The sequence below is a fragment of the Lithobates pipiens genome, unplaced genomic scaffold (assembly GCF_037356315.1).
Source record: "Lithobates pipiens isolate NorthernLeopardFrog02 unplaced genomic scaffold, aLitPip1_a1.2 Scaffold_13, whole genome shotgun sequence".
NCBI classification, from domain to species: domain Eukaryota; kingdom Metazoa; phylum Chordata; class Amphibia; order Anura; family Ranidae; genus Lithobates; species Lithobates pipiens.
In genome coordinates, this window is record NW_027507718.1 from 234,876,494 (window position 1) to 234,894,637 (window position 18,144).

Genomic DNA, 18,144 nt, shown 5'->3' on the forward strand with positions numbered 1-18,144 from the left:
ATTGTCCATAGCAACCAAAACTGTCCCTTTACATCAAAAATGATTTTAGACCAGCTAGAAAACAGCGATAATAAATTGTAATCACTTGCAGAATTGAGCGATAGCGATTTGTGGGGAGATCCGTCATCAAATACTGAAAAGTAATGACAGTGACAATTCTGCAACTGAGCAAATTTCAGTGTTTTTGATTTGATTACATTATTGAATAATTTTTATTATTGTTATATTATTATTTGGTATAATTATTTATAATTATTTATTATATTATAATTTATGATTTCATTTTTCAAACTTTATCATACTCGGGATGTCTGCTAGACTCTGGTTTGGACAGATTTAAGAGAGTTATTGCTAAGAATTACAGGACTACAATATAAAACGCCAAATTTTTATGCAAAATAATTGTACCACTTTTAGCACTTAAAATCCGAAATAATCGTACCGCCAGGGAAAGTTAATACAAGAAAGGACTTTGCTCACTTATGCTGGATTCACACTTTTGCAGTTATTTGCAGTGCTTTAATGTACACACTTTGCCATCTATTGTACAGTGTTTTGAGGGAGAAGGTGTTCACAAGAAAAATGGCACCATAACGCAGTGCACATAAAACAGGTAAATTCCCCGCTGGTTTACTTTTTCATGCTTGTATGCCTCTTAGGGAGCTTTACCTTTACTTCCTGTCTCTGAGACATAGCAGAAAGACAGAAAAAAATCTCTAAAAAGGGAGGGAGCTTCCTCTCGTAAGGGCCCGTCCACACCAGAATCCACATTCCATGTGCATTTCCTGCACCACATTCAAAATGCACTGCACTTGTGATCTGCAAAGGATGTCAATGCAATGCTAATGACACCCCCAAACAGTGTGTTTGCCTACATAAGTACCATGCGATCCGGGTGGCAGTGCGTTTTTTAACCACTTCCTGAAAAGCAGGGATGAGAAACTGGGAGATTTAGTACTAAAAGCAGCACACTGTACAAACATTACACATAACCCTTTCCCAGACAGTGTTATTAGTACAGTGACAGTGTATAGTATTATCACTGATCACTGTATTAGTGTCAGTGGCAGTTCGTCAGTTCTGCCCCACGTCAGTTAGTGCCAGATTGCGCTATCACAGTCCCATTATACGTTGCTGATCATTTTCTTGTAAAAAAATAAAATAAAAAGTTGCTGATCACTGCCATCAGTAATATAAAAAAATTAATAAAAACAAATAAAAATTCCATTATATATACCAAAATTTTGTAGGTGCAATAACTTTCATGCAAACCAATCAATATACACTTATTGGGATTTTTTTATTATTATTTTTATCAAAGATATGTAGCAGAATACAGTTTGGCCAAAATTTATGAAGAAATGGGATCCTTTCAATTTTTCATTGGATATGTTTTATAGCAGAAAGTAAAAAATATGTATATATTTTTTTTTTTAAATGTTTGGTCTTTTTTCGTTTGTATCCCAATAAATAAAAAAACCCAGTGGTGATCAAATACCACCAACAGAAAGCTCTATTTGTGTGAAAAAATATAAATTTATTTAAAAGATACAAATTTCATTTGGGTACAGCGTTGCATGACTGCACAATTACCAGTTAAAATAGTGCAGTGCCGAATAGAAAAAAATGGCCTGGTCAAGAAGAGGGTAAAATCTTCCGTAGCTTAAGTGGTTAAAGTAGTGCATGCACGACTTTTGGTGTGGTGCAGTGCAATTTCAGCCTACTCAAATGAATGGGCTGAAAACACACTGCACTCAAACCGCACAGGAACTGCACGTGTGTGTTCCTGTGCGATTCCTGGTGCGAACAGACCCATAGACAGATGTCTGCAGGACATGTGTCCCCACTGAAACATTTACTCTAAACTTTTGTTTTGGTGACAGCTGGAAAATGTTGTATTTCCCATCATTTTATGCCTTGTTTACAGTGGTCACCAGGACAAGTACAGAGGGCAAATATTTTGGCTGTATATAGAAAGAAAGTGGAAACTTTTGCAATGTCAAAACTGCACTAATTCACAATTATCATAATTGTACACCCAGTGAACAACTTTCTCAGGAACCTCATGAAAGCCAATTCTTTTATCACATGGCGTTTGGAGATTCCACACAACAAAGGTTTACTGCACCAATTTTCTGTAGTAAATAACTTGGTGATGTAACATCACAACATGTAACATTATCATTTCTATCTTAAACAGCCAATTCACTATGGAAAATTGGTTAGTCTATAGATTTTTCCTTTCCTCTGACTTTCACTGAGAGAATAAAAATGATTTCGATATTACAATGTTTCAATTCTTATTTATTGCTGAGCATGGGACTAGGGTCCCATGCACACATGAGCATTTTATAGCTTGAAGCTCCAAAACACTCAGCATCCAAATTTGCACATAATCTAGTGGTGACTGCTCACATATAAGTACGCTCATGCCTGTAGCTTGGCAGCAGTAATGGGGTGTATGGAACAATACATTTTCCAAGTCCAATTTTCCAGAGTCCAATTGGAGCATTCAGGGTACGTTTCTTCTGATCTCAATGCAACACCTCAGAAGAGACCGAAGTATCTTTAGGCAAACAAACAAGAACAGCAGGATGCAGTCTGAGTGTAGTATATTAACAGATTTATTGTGCTGAAAAGACAAATGGCAACTCACATTGTGACAGTCAAAATCAGGCTCATCACATAGTCAGGGCTTCCAACAGACACTCTTACAACAACATGGAACCTCAGATCAGGATAGAAACACTGGTGTATGGATACACCTGCAGGACCAAGAGAACACACCAGGGGGCAAGAAAAAGTGCAGCATTAAATGTACTGAGAAACACTAGTAAATTAGCCATTCACATAGAAGAAATGGCCCTTTTTTTGTATGTAATCCAAGGCCTCCAAGCCTCTTTCTCAAGCCCTTTAAATGTATAGCTCCGCCACCCTGACAACCCAATGACATCACTTACGGGCTGCTCTTGCATCCCACAAGAAGCCCTCTGCTATCTTGTTGGTTTTCACTTCCCCATCTAAGCTGTCATCCAGCCTGAGATCTGGACTTTCCAGGCTGCAAGTTGTAGGAAGAGGTCTCCATTCTTATATGTATGAGCCAACTGCTCATGGATTACATACAAAAAGTGCCATTTCTTCTTTCCATGTGAGTTGTTAATTTAGTAGTGTTTCTCACCACATTTAATGATGCACTTACTTTGGTGCCCCCCCCCCGGTGTGTTCTCTTGGTCCTGCAGGTGTATACATCTACCCAGTGTTTCTATCCTGGTCTGAGGTTCCATGTTGTTGTAAGACTGTACGTCAGAAGCCCTTACTATGTAATGAGCCTTATTTTACCTGTCACAATGGGAGTTGCCATTTGTCTTTTCACCACAATAAATGTGTTAATATACTACACTCAGAATGCGCCCTGCTGTTCTTCTTACCTATAGCTTGACACTTGATGCTTCAAAAGCTATTTGAACAATTTTTTTAGGTAAAATTGGTCATTTTTGGTGCTGTCAACATGAACGAGAATGCCTGAAAACATGACCAGGCATTTTTCAGGTACTTTTTAGCCTGCAAGAACTTGTCTCTTATTCCTTTCCATTGGCCAAAAAAGTCTGAGGCTTGAAGCCCAGTTCACACTAATTAAAATGTGAGCGGAAATTCACAGATTTGCATGACATCTGAAAATAGATTTTCTATGAAGGCCGTTAATATCGATATGGTGCGGTCCAGTTTTGATCTGGTTAAAAAAAGGGTCCTGTGCGAGTTTAGTGTGAGTGTGGTGCAAATTTAAAAAAAATCTTCAGCTATGTCCAGTCCCCTCATAAAATGCATACCTGTCAAAACACACTGTGAAATCGCATCAATTCGCACCGCATCAGTGTGAACTAAGCCTTAAAATAAATTTCTAGACTCCTTGTATATGCCTGAAAATGAAAAAGTTCAGGTATGAATGCAGTCCAAGGAGCAAAATAGTCCAGCGATCCAGGTGTCTCTGGTATATTAATCATACAGCCCACTCTAGGCATTCCTATTTCCACAAAATTCTTTCTGTGGGGGGGATTCCCTGACAACTCCTTTGGCTGTTCTACTATGGTCAGTAGACTCTTTTACAGATATTCCTGGTTTTCTGGGCTGTTTCTGCACTGCATTCTCCATATGGACTGTTTGGAGAAGTTTGTCTCAGCGATTTTATTCCTTGTCCTGTCATTTAGTAATTTCCAGACATAACTTCAGAGACCAAATAACACATTTGAAGAACCATGAACAAATCATGTATGAAGAAAGCACTTGCAGGGCCCAGTTACTCTTTATGGCTGGGCCCTTCTGGCTTAATTTTTTTTTTTATTGACTTAAAAATGTAACTCCAGTTACAGCAGTGCTGTGTACTTTATCCTAAGCGCAGATAATCCACATTGAAAATATTAAATGTTTTTGCTGTTTCATACCTGTTTTCTATATTTTCTGTCACAGCAGGTCTGCCTCAGGTCTGGTGGAGGGACCACCCTACTTACCCTCCCTACCCTACTTATGGCCAGCTCCTCTCCTGGGGCTGCCAGATCTGCTGCTTATTCCACGAATTCACTCATGCCCACTATCAATCAAGGAACAGAGGTGTGGCAATAGTACTGTCATTTTATGTGGCTTAGACACACAGTGATGTCCCTTGGGTCATGATGACATGAACATGAACATGTCCAGACACCAGCACTGGTATTAAAGTAAGGAACCTTGGCAACTGGTTCTAAACTTTTTTGGGGGGCGGCAAACAAACCCCCCCTCAGGTCCGCACTCACCCCTCCAGGGTCACGGCGCTGCAGCTACCCTGGCTTCTCCTCCCGGCTAACCCGGACTTCTTCAGATCTGCCTCCTGTCCTGATTGGCTGAGAGGAGAGGCCGGAAACCGATATTGATTCACTAGTGTTATAAGTGGGTGCCAACCTTTTTCAAGCCAATTAGAGCCTCAGGCTCTAATCATGTGTTTGAAGAAAAAAAAAACTCATAGAAGGGTATGAGTCCAGCGCTCTGCATGCAAACTAGGAGGGCAGTGCCCCTGCACCCATTGCGAGCCAGCCGCCACTGCTGGTGACAGCTAGAGCTGGAAGTGCAGCAAAAGTTGTACATTGTGAAAATTGTTTGCATAGACATAATGGGGTTGATTTACTAAAGGCAAATAGATTGTGCACTTTGCAAAGTTGCTTCAGAGCTTAGTAAATAAGGTAAAGCGTCACTTTGCAAAGAGTACCCAATCACGTGCAAGGAAAATAAAAAGACAGCATTTTTGCTTGCACATAGTTGGATGATAGAAGTCAGCAGAGCTTCTGCTTATTTACTAACCTCTGGAGCAACTGCACTTTGCAAAGTCTATTTGCCTTTAGTAAGTCAACCCCTATAAGGGAAAAAAACATCACTGCTAAGTTAAAGGCATAGTAAATGTCCACTAACGCTGTAAATCAGGCCTTCTGAAGTTCTGATTAACCTCCCTGGCGGTTTTCCCGAGTGTGGCTCGGAGTTTAATTTCAGTAACATTAGCGGTTATCCCCGAGCCACACTCGGGATTGCATTGCAGGTCCCTGGTGCATTGTACTTACCTCGTCCCATGGATCCTGCAATGTCCCCCCCACCACTGTGTCTGTGGGCTGTGTCCTCCACTCGATGCTCTGTGTGCCGGGCTACGTTCCCTGTGAGCGTCACGACGCACAGGGCGGAGCCCATCGGCAAATTCAAAAAATAGGAAATTCATAACACATACAGTACACTGTAATCTTACAGATTACATTACTATATGTAATCATTTCATATCCCTTTTGTTCCTAGTGCTTTGTCCAATGCCCTGCATGTAGTTTTATATTATAAATACTGTGCTTTCTGCCTGGACTGGAGATTGTCCATAGCAACTAAAAAGTGTTCCTTTACGTCAAAAGTGGTTTTAGACCAGCTAGAAAACAGCGATAGTAAATTAGAACACTTGCAGAATTGAGCGATAGTGAATCGTGAGGAAATTCATTTTATTATTATTATATTATTCTTTTTTATAATTATTTATAGTTATTTAATATATTATAATTTATGATTTTGTGTTTCAAACTTTATCATACCTGAGATTTCTACTAGACTCTTGCTTGGACAGATTCAAGTGCGTCATTGCTAAGAATTACAGGACTACTATATAAAACGCCAAATTTCTATGCAAAACATTGTACTGCTTTGAGACGCAAAAATCTGACATAATCATACCACCAGGGAGGTTAACTGACTATACCCCTAGCTGTCAGCACCCTGCACCACTGCTGCCTGAAGCAACCAAAAATTATTGGGCCTAATGCTAGCATATAATATAATTGATACAATGAAGCCAACAGTATCAAAACAAGAGCTAACCATGTTCATGGGTTCATTAATAGCATCAGGGACAAGCCTAAAGCTAGAAGTATCAGGCTGTAAAACAGCATGGGGTTGTTGACATTTTTCATGTGGTGGATCAAATTAATTATTGGATCAAATGTAATTAGTAAAAGTTACATTAACACAAGTTAACTACTTTACATATGAAGACTGTGAACAGGAGAGTGCTGAAAAGTGATCCCTTGTCTAGGGCCTAGAAGATTGTTTTGACTATAGTTCTGCTTCTGCTTATGAATGATGTTCTGACATTTCTAAGCATCTCTTTTGAATACTGAAGCTTTTTCCAGTCTACTAAAATATTATGGAGATTCATGTGTTACAACTTTCACTAAATCAACTGTGCATTTAGATACAGATATGCAGATTTAGGAGGGTAAACATAAAATGTGGAGAAAATGGAATTTAAGTAAAGGAATGTGTATTGGGACTTGATAACAGACCACTGCGAATCATTATCATCCAATAAAAATCCTTTCCAGTTAACATCTGCTAGGTATTTCTAATTACTGTCATATCTTTTGAAACATTTTCTTAAAATAGCAAGACAAATGTTGCCTGACATCAATTACAGTAAATTCAGATGTATAACACATAACACATACTGTATATGAGTTTTGATGTGTTACTATTGACTTTCATAGCCCTCCTAATCAGGGCCACTGATAGAAATCATGGGGCCCTGAACAGCCTACCTGACAGGGCCCCCTTCAGCCCCACCCCTGGTCCCTTCTTCAGTCCCATCCCTGGCCCCGCCCCTGGTCCCTCCCCAGACCCCACCTTGAAAAAAAATGCAGGTTAGTATTCAAGTGATATTTACCTTTCTCCAGCCAGTTATAAGTTTGATTATCCAAAATAAATACTGTTTTCAGATTAACCACTTAAGCCCCAGACCATTTTGCAGCTAAAGGACCAAGCCCCTTTTTGCGATTCGGCACTGCGTCGCTTTAACTGACAATTGCGCAGTCGTGCGACATGGCTACCAAACAAAATTGGCATCTTTTTTCCCCCACAAATAGAGCTTTCTTTTGGTGGTATTTGATTACCTCTGTGGTTTTTATTTTTTGCGCTATAAACAAAAATAGTGCGACGATTTTGAAAAAAATGCAATATTTTTTACTTTTTGCTATAGTAAATATCCCCCAAAAATATATAAAAAAAACATTTTTTTTCCTCAGTTTAGGCTGATACGTATTCTTCTACATATTTTTGGTAAAAAATAATTGCAATAAGCGTTTATTGATTGGTTTGTGCAAAAATTATAGTGTCTACAAAATAGGCGATAGTTTTATGGCATTTTTATTTATAATTTTTTTTTACTAGTAATGGCGACGATCAGCGATTTTTATTGTGACTGTGATATTATGGCGGACACGTCAGACAATTTTGACATATTTTTGGGACCATTGGCATTAATACAGCGATCAGTGCGATTAAAAATGCATTGATTACTGTAAAAATGTCACTGGCAGTGAAGGGGTTAACACTAGGGGGCAGTGTAGGGGTTAAGTTTGACCTAATGTGTGTTTTTTTACTGTAGGGGGGCGTGGCTTGGCTTGTGACATCACTGATCATCGTTCCCTAGGACAGGAAACAGACGATCAGTGACAAGCTCACTAGGAAGCATGGGGAGAGGTTTGTTTACACTTACCTCTCCCCATTCATCAGCTCTGTGACACGATCGTGGGACACTGCCGACGTATATCAGCGTGAAGCAGTCCTTAAGTGGTTAAATCAGACCTCTTTAATATCTATATGTAATAAAAACCATTAAAGGAGAAGTCCAGCCTGAGCTTTTTAGGCTGGGCTTCTCTTCTGGATCACAGGAGTGCAATTTGTTTTGCACACCTGTAACCTGTTTTCAGAGGAGAGCGTTCTGAAGTTCTAGAGCTCAGCACTCCAGTGAGCATGGAGGATCAGAGAGGAGGGACGCTGACTGACAGTCAGCAGCTTTCCTCTCGGGGATCTGTGAGAACCGAGCCATCGGCGGTGTTCAGTGGCTTGGTTCTCAGTGTAGAGATGGCAGGGGACAAATGCAGCATCACTATATGGTCCTGTAATCGAAGGGCCAGGATTTTAGCTAAAGTATCAGAGTTTAACAGGGAAATAAGTTTATAATTAGCACAGTGTTGAGGGTCCTTTCCTGATTTAGGGAGTACCGTAATGTATGCCAATAGGGCTTTTGGGGGTAATGAATTGGAGGCATTAATCGAGTTAAAATGGCTACCCCACCTAATCTGGAAATAAATTTCTAATAATATGAATTCATAAAGCCATCCGACTCTGGACTTTTACCTATTGACAAAGTCAATATTGCTCCATTTAGCTCATCAATAGTGATTGGTCTATCTATTTCCTCGATCACCGCGGATGGCAGTGAGGGCAACGCAGAGTCTTCTATATATTCTTGGATCTCAGAAATTCGCTGCTCCTTCATAACGCTCAACGAGGCAGATTGAATATTATATAAAGCCTCATAAAATCTCTGCCACTATGGCTTGAGTTTCCACTATCTTTTTATTTTGAACTATTAAATTGTGAACATGTCTGGAGTCCTGCTGTTTTTTAAGCTGTCTCGCTAATAGACAACCACATTTATTCCCTTGTTCGTAGAAACGGTGTGCATAATACCTGCACTTATTTTAGTTTTACGGTCCAAACATTGTGTCAAATTGCATCGCAGGGTCTCCAATTGCTGGACATATGCTGGGTCCAAATATTTTTTATTTTTAAGCTCTTTAGGGTCCACTATTCTTCCCCCAGGAGCTGTGAAGGGGCGGGGAGATGACAAAAAAGTGCTCTACACAAGAAATGCTTTTACAGGTAAATAACATGTGCAAATTATTTTAAAGGTATATCATCATATGCTATTTTTTTGTTGAAATTAATGGTCTTGTCTATTTGATATGAACAAAGGCTTTGGAAAACAATGCTCTTCAGTACATCATACCCAATGATATATGCCTATGGCACCGCAGCATGCTCCCATTTGTGTGCTCTACCAGCAGCCACAATGGAGATACATTGTGATAACTGCTTTATATGCAACTATGGAACTGGTGTTAATACATCAATCCATGTAATTAATATTTTATAGGATAGACCATTAAGTTCTATTCTAAATCAAAACTAAATAATTCAGGAAGCGTCCAAAGTGTTATACAGTGAATAAAATAAATAAAAGGAACTCTGAATTATGTTGGAGATGTAAGAAGGAGAAGGGTACTTTAGAGCATAGTTGGTACAGTTGCTGGAAGATAAAAATATTTTGGGGTAAGATAATAAAATTATATCAGGATCTGACAGGTATAAGAATAAATCTTGATATAAAGACTGTATTATTCTCACATTCATCTAAAAAATTAGATCGAAAAGAGATGGAATTTTTGTACCAAATAACTACAGTAGCTAAAACCGTAATAGCAAGGAAATGGAAAAAGGAAGTAGCCCCAACAATAGAAGATTGGAATTATGAGATGAGCGAGGTGTGCTTCATGGAAAAACAGATTAGACAAGAGGGATATGTAGAAAAACAGATTTCGGATTATTGGAAGAAATGGGAGGAATTGAATACCTCAGGAAAAATGTGGGAATTTACGTGAGGGTGGGTGATTGATTGGAATAGTATTAATAAGTTGTGTTTTTTTTTATTTTTTATTTTTATTTTTTATTTTTTTTCGTTGGGTATGGGGAATGTTTTATAATGATGTGAAATTTGAATGTAATGATGTGAAATTTGAATGTAGGATTGAATGGATGTTTTATAATATAAATCAATAAAGAGAAATTTGAAACAAAGTGTTATACAGTCAGAAATACCTTTTGGTTTTCTTTAAACATCCTCTTTTGCCAGGGCATACGTTAGATACCATACAAAAGAAGTTTTGTAAGTTGGCGTGAGAAGAGGAAACAAAACTGGAAGGATTTAATTCCTAAGTAGCAGGCTTCAAGGAAGGTAATTTCAAACTATTCAGTGTATTTGTCACTGATCTGCTTCTTAATAAGGCAGATTAACATTTCAGTATCATAGTAAGGTAAACGGGTAAGTAAGGTTACTGTTATCATCATAGGGCCAAACTGGGAGAATAAAGCAACTTCAACATGTAAAGTACACTAAGTTGTGCTCAATAATTCATGTGATCAAACTTTGCCAAACGTGGTACAGCTATTTTTTATTTAGCTGCTATATGTTCAATGTGTTTGAACTGCAGTGAATTTTGCTGTTTAATTAAAGCCTAATGTTAGCCATTTAATTTTTAATTTTTAATATAGCTGAGTTTATTGTCAGGTTTTTATTTCTGTCTGTGATCCCACTGGGAAGGTTGGAGGATTTTCTTCCATTTCCTGTCCCTATGACACCCATACATGAAATTAAAGGAGCAGTCATCATCTTAGCAGACACCAGGCACATACAGCAATAAAAATATTGTCAGAGGTTCTAACTAATCCTTCATACTCTACTAAAAATATATTTTTGTTTTTGTCTGTTTGCCCATTGGAGACATTTCCCTCAACGTCGGGAAATTATCACTGAAGCTAATGTATTCTGACAGCCAGCTCCAGTGGCTGTCAGAATACAGTGGGTGCTGCAAAAGAGTGGCTGTAGCTGATTGGCTGAAATCACTGTTTGGCAGAGAACTATCTGCATGGCTCCACTGATTTTTGGATCAATGTCAGGTGATTGGGTGCTGTCAGGGCCACCCACTGCTCAAATTTCAACTAGTGCATCAATATATAGCCACCTTAGTGCTGAGCAGTCTTGGTAAATTCCACGCCAGTCCACATATACACACAGACAAGCAAGCCACAAATGACAGGGCCAGTACCATAACGCCAGTACCTTCTGCTGTAATTGACATTTTTTATTTCAAGTCTTCAGCAGGGACGTGCTCTAGACAGGTTTTGCATATTTGTACATTCTAATATGAATGCAAAACCTTCTTGAAGCAGGTCAAATGCAAGTCAGAGTCAGTCAACTGTAGGTCAATTTTACCTGTCAAACTGGTGTTAAACTGATTCATCAACACAAGCCTAAAGACCATTGATACAGGACCAAAAATAGTTGACAAGTGGTGCAGTAATCTGAAGACCATGAAGGAAAGTGGGGAAAAGATCCTGGACCCATAAGGCTCTCATATTGTTATTGCTATCTTATTTTATTGTTAGTGTTGTTGATGTAGGTGATCTGATTCCAGGGCAGGTGGTTTTTACACCCCAGAGCATCTCAGCAGTCTTCTTGGCTTGCAGTGTAATGTAACAAAAATAGAAATTGAAGCGTCACACCACTACTAAAAGCTCCATATACAACATTTGTTCCAATAAAGATCAGGAGGACAATAGAAAGAGTAATCCAATTCGTTTCAGAAGTCCAAAACCACTCTCTTCACCAGGGCTTGAGATTGAAACCCATATAAATGTACTAGAAGTGAACTGAACCTTTTATGGTATTTCTTTCTGTGTGATTTGTTAGCACAAGTAGGGTTGCCACCTATCCCGTTAAAACTGAACACATAATGATTACACAGGTTCTGTGGCTGATTAAGATGGTAATTATACACACTTGGCGCCTTATCTGAATAAAATTAGCCTCAAAACCTGTGTAATTAATATGTGTTTGGGTTTAAAGTGATTAGGTGGCAAACCTAAGCACAAGCCCTATGCTTGCAATCACACTTGAAGGAATACCATTACCAGTCCACTTCTGGTCAATTTACAGCATATGGTTTTCAATCAAGCCCTGACAATAGAGGCTGTCTATTGGCTTTTCTTTCAACTATCTATATTGGCTATTCTTTCAACTGTTCCTCTGATCTTTTATTGGAATAAAGTCATATCTAGAGCTTTTAAAAGTGGTGTGGCTCCTCAATTTACAATCTTGGCATAAGGATCCTTTCCATTGTCTTGGCAGTAATTGCATTGTAAAGTAGTCCTTTTTACATTTCAACTTACTGTTGACATGACATGAAGCATCATGCAGTCAAAATGTAACAAAATTAAGCTGTGAATACAAAGATTACAAACACTGTATGCGGTTTAGCTTTTCCATCACAGCTAGAAAGTGAGATGATTTGTGAAGTGAATAGGTAATGGGTATGGAGGAGAAAACAACATCTTAAGGGAGTAAGGTCAAGTAGTGAAGTGATTTTGCAGTATGTAAGAAGAGACTGCTAACGTGTCAATAGATTGAGTGACATCATGTGTTGATGAGACAGCAGGCAGAGAGCAAAATGGATACCAGACTGATGATCACGACGGAGAAGCTGGTGGAAAGCTGTAATTAACCACCTCAGTACAGTGCAGTTACACCCCCTTCCTGACCAGACCAATTTTCAGCTTTCAGCGCTCTCACACTTTGAATGACAATTACTCAGTCATCCAACACAGTATCCATATGAAACTTGCGTCCTTTTTTCCACACAAATAGAGCTTTCTTTTAGTGGTATTTAATCACTAGTGGGTTTTTTATTTTTTGTGCTATAAATAAAATAAAACGTAAATTTTGTGAAAAAAATGCCTTTTTCTTCGTTTCTGTCATAAATTTTTGCTAATTAGTAATTTTTCTTCATAAATTTTGGCCAAAATGTATACTGCTACATATCTTTGGTAAAAATAACCCACATTAGTATATATTATTTGGTCTTTGTGAAAGTTATAGAGTCTACAATCTATGGTGCCAATCACTGAAAATTCATCACTTCTGATCAGGCCTTCAGTACATCAGGTGTACCTAATTTCTTGAGACTCTAACTAGTCAGGAAAGTACAAATACCCCCCAAATGACCCCTTTTTACAAAGTAGACATCCCAAGGTATTAAGTAAGTAGCATGGTGAGTTTTTTTAAGTTGTCATTTTTTCCCACAATTCTTTGCAAAATGAAGATTTTTTTTTTTTTTTTTTTTTTTTACTAAATTGTCATATTATCAGGTTATTTCTCACACACAGCATATGCATACAACAAATTACCCCCCAAAATACATTCTGCTACTCTTCCCGAGTACGCCGATACCACATGTGTGAGACTTTTACACAGCCTGGCCACATACAGAGCACCAACATTGATGTAGTACCTTCAGACGTTCTACGAGCAAAAATGACGCATCTCATTTCTCAACCACCTATTACACTTTTGAAGTCCCTGGAGTACCAGCACAATGGAATTTCCCATAAAATCACCCCATTTTGGAAAGCTAACACCCCAACGTATAATCTGTGAGGCATAATGAGTCTTTTGAATGGTTAATTTTTTTCCAGAAGTTTTTGGAATATGTGGAAAAAAATTAAAACGCATTTTTTTTTACACAAAATTGTCAATTTATAAGATATTTCTAACACATAGCATGTATATAGCAAAAATGACACCCCAAAATACATTCTGCTACTCTTCCCGAGTACAGCGATACCACGTGTGTGAGACTTTTACAAAGCCTGGCCACATACAGAGCACTAACATTGATGTAGTACCTTCAGACGTTCTATGAGCAAAAATTACGCATCTCATTTCTCAACCACCTATTACACTTTTGAAGGCCCTGGAGTACCAGCACAATGGAATTTCCCATAAAATGACCCCATTTTGGAAAGCAAACACCCCAACGTATAATCTGGGAAGCAGAATGAGTCTTTTGAACGGTTCATTTTTTTCCAGAGGTTTTTGGAATATGTGGAAAAAAATTAAAACGCATTTTTTTTTTACACAAAATTGTCAATTTATAAGATATTTCTAACACATAACATGTATATAGCAAAAATTACACCCCAAAATACATTCTGCTACTCCTCCCGAGTATGGCGATACCACATGTGTAGGACTTTTACACAGCCTGGCCACATAGAGAGGCCGAACATTGAAGTAGTACGTTCAGGCGTTCTAGGAGCATAAATGACACATCTTATTTCATTCCTACCCATCACACTTCTGAAGGTCCTGGACCACCAGGACAGTGAAATTACCCACAAAATGACCCCATTTTGGAAAGTAAACACCCCAACGTATATTCTATGAGACATGGGCTGCAAATAGGTACCCGGGTACTCTGATGGCCTGGTGACAGGTACTCGGGTACTCTGATGGCCTGGTGACAGGTACTCGGGTACTCTGATGGCCTGGTGACAGGTACTCGGGTACTCTGATGGCCTGGTGACAGGTACTCGGGTACTCTGATGGCCTGGTGACAGGTACTCGGGTACTCTGATGGCCTGGTGACAGGTACTCGGGTACTCTGATGGCCTGGTGACAGGTACTCGGGTACTCTGATGGCCTAGTGACAGGTACTCGGGTACTCTGATGGCCTGGTGACAGGTACTCGGGTACTCTGATGGCCTGGTGACAGGTACTCGGGTACTCTGATGGCCTGGTGACAGGTACTCGGGTACTCTGATGGCCTGGTGACAGGTACTCTGATGGTTTGGTGACTGGTATTTGGGTACTCTGAAGGGCGGTGACAGGTACTCAGGTACACAGATGGACTGGAACAGGTACTCAGGTACTCAGATGGGCTGTGACAGGTACTCGGTACTCTAATGGACTGTGACAGGTACTCGGTACTCTAATGGACTGTGACAGGTACTCGGTGCTCTAATGGACTGTGACAGGTACTCGGTGCTCTAATGGACTGTGACAGGTACTCGGTACTCTAATGGACTGTGACAGGTACTCGGTACTCTAATGGACTGTGACAGGTACTCGGTACTCTAATGGACTGTGACAGGTACTCGGTACTCTAATGGACTGTGACAGGTACTCGGTACTCTAATGGACTGTGACAGGTACTCGGGTACCCTGATGGGCCGTGACAGGTACTCGGGTACCCTGATGGGCCGTGACAGGTACTCGGGTACCCTGATGGGCCGTGACAGGTACTCGGGTACACTGATGGGCCGTGACAGGTACTCGGGTACTCTGATGTGCCGTGACAAGTACTCGGATACTCTGGTGTGCCGTGACAGGTACTCGGGTACTCTGATGTGCCGTGACAGGTACTCGGGTACTCTGATGGGCCGGGACAGGTACTCGGGTACTCTGATGGGCCGGGACAGGTACTCGGGTACTCTGATGGGCCGGGACAGGTACTCGGGTACTCTGATGGGCCGGGACAGGTACTCGGGTACTCAGATGGGCTGGGACAGGTACTCGGGTACTCAGATGGGCTGGGACAGGTACTCGGGTACTCTGATGGGCTGGGACAGGTACTCGGGTACTCTGATGGGCTGGGACAGGTACTCGGGTACTCTGATGGGCTGGGACAGGTACTCGGGTACTCTGATGGGCCGGGACAGGTACTCGGGTACTCAGATGAACTGTGACAGGTACTCGGGTACTCAGATGGGCTGGGACAGGTACTCGGGTACTCAGATGGGCTGGGACAGGTACTCGGGTACTCAGATGGGCTGGGACAGGTACTCGGGTACTCAGATGGGCTGGGACAGGTACTCGGGTACTCAGATGGGCTGGGACAGGTACTCGGGTACTCTGATGGGCTGGGACAGGTACTCGGGTACTCTGATGGGCCGGGACAGGTACTCGGGTACCCTGATGGGCCGGGACAGGTACTCGGGTACTCTGATGGGCTGGGACAGGTACTCGGGTACTCTGATGGACTGTGACAGGTACTCTGATGGACTGTGATTGACAGGTATTATGAGGGGTGGTGACAGGTCCTCTTTATTGGGGGGGGGGGGAATCAGTGTGCTTGATGTGTACTGTAGGCGGTAACGAGATGTTACCGCAATCTCCTCCTCACACACGATCAGTGTGTGAGGAGGAGAACCCGGTAACATCCCGTTACCGCGGTTTGTTTACATTTTTAGTGATCGGCTGTGAAAGGATCACAGCCGATCACGTGGGTAAACAGCCAGCCAATGGCTGTTTACCAGTGTCGGTGACGAGCAGTGTTCCCGGGGAACACGCCGCCACCGACGTGCACGCGCAGCGCGCTCGCGATCGCGCGCATGCGCCGTGCACGTAGGGGGTGTGACCATCTGTGATCGGCCGTGACTTCATCACGGCCGATCACGTGGTAAACAGCCATAACGAATGGCTGTTCACCCCCTTCGGTGGCGAGCGGTGTCTCCGTGACACGCCGCCACCGAAGAAACAGGGATGCGCGCGCACGATCGCGCGCATCCCTGTTTAAACGGGAGGCCGTCATATGACGGCCTCCCGCCGCAATAGCTGCGCCGCCTGGCCGTTTTTTGACGGCCGGCGGTCAGCAACTGGTTAAACAGCTTACCTGTTGCAAAGTCAGCTAGCAGTGTAACTGCAGACCTAGCACAAGATATGAGCAATTCACTGAATAAATATATATTAAAATGTAAACAAATCTACCGCAACTAAGCCTGCCCAGAGATAATTTGATGATTTTATCAACGATCCCTCAAAGGCAAAGAATTAAAAATGAACTGAAATACAAAAAAAAATAATCACCAACCCAACATCACATCAGCTAACTGATAAGAACAGCTAATAAGATGACAGGCCACAAAATGTCATTTCAGTTTTTTGGCCTTACAGCCTTTGCATCTTACAGCCCCAATCTAGCTAGGAAGTATGCATCTAGCCTTTGCACAGTTTCCAGCCAGTGTGCATGTGCAAAGCTCAGTATGGTCTTTCTTTAGTATGGCCTGGCAAGGTATGCGTAACAGTTGTCCAAGATGCAGTTTGAGTATTCTGACAGTCATCAGTGGCAGTTGACAGAATACAATAGGCACAGCAGGTGATTCGTCCATCTGTGCTGGTAGCATTGATGAAGGTATCTGTTTGATTTCTTCTTTTTTTTTTTTTTTTTTTGAGCCCATAGCTTAAACTAAAGCCTAGTACACACTAGTAGTTTTTCTTCTGTTCAACCCAGCAGGGCTGAATGAAAAAAAAACTGACAGCTCAGGAGGAGCCTCTGTACTAACTATCCGACATTAGTACAGCGATCTCCCCTACTGTTCTATTGTGTTCTGACAGGAAGCCAGCCCCCCCCCCCCCCCCCCACCAGAACACTCCAGTCAGTAGTTTCAGCCATTGCCTGAGAGCGTTGATTGGCAGACCTTCTTTGGTCATGCCCCTTCAACAGGAGACAGTCAAACTGACTGCATTAGGCTGGGTTCACATTGCAGCGATGCGGGAACGCTGCAAATCCGCTGTGGGTTCCCGCATCGCATGCCTCCCGGCGGCAGTTCACACTGCCCTATGCGAACTGCTGGGAGTGTCAGTGAAACGTTAATGACCCCCCCAGATCAGTTCGCATATCGCAGTGCGATCTGCAAACTCGGACAGGAATCGGATCGCATGGTGTGAACACCCATGCGATCCGATTCTGCTGCGGATCGGAAAAAAGGGTCCTGTGCGAGTTTCGGCCGGATGCGATGCGAATTCAGCCATACTATCTGTATGGCTGAACTCGCATCGCATAGATCAGATGTGATTTGCACTGCAGTGCAGTGCAAATCACATCCGATTCTCGTCACCGCTGCAATGTGAACCCAGCCTTACACACGGGCCGAATGTCGGTTGAATTCTATTGAACCGGCTGATGCCGCCCGACATTTGGCCCGTGTGTACCGGCCTTAAAAAAGTTATCAGAATAAAGCCAGCTTTAGATGATGCAATGCAACCACTTCCTGTGTAAGCTGCCTACTGATTACACTTAGAGATAGAATGCTCCTATTGATGCTTTCCTCCTTCTTTAGGTTGCCCAAATAACTCAGCCTCCAGTTCTCTGAAGATGTTAGACTACAATGCAACTAAGCATGTTTTGTTCACAC

The 18,144-nt window shown here is 41.4% G+C and overlaps 1 protein-coding gene across 3 annotated transcripts in view; it reads right to left on the reverse strand.

Annotated features, from left to right (window-relative positions):
* Positions 1-18,144, reverse strand: part of SHROOM3 (shroom family member 3) — a 530,439-nt gene that overhangs the window by 220,365 nt on the left and 291,930 nt on the right. The window lies entirely within an intron of this gene.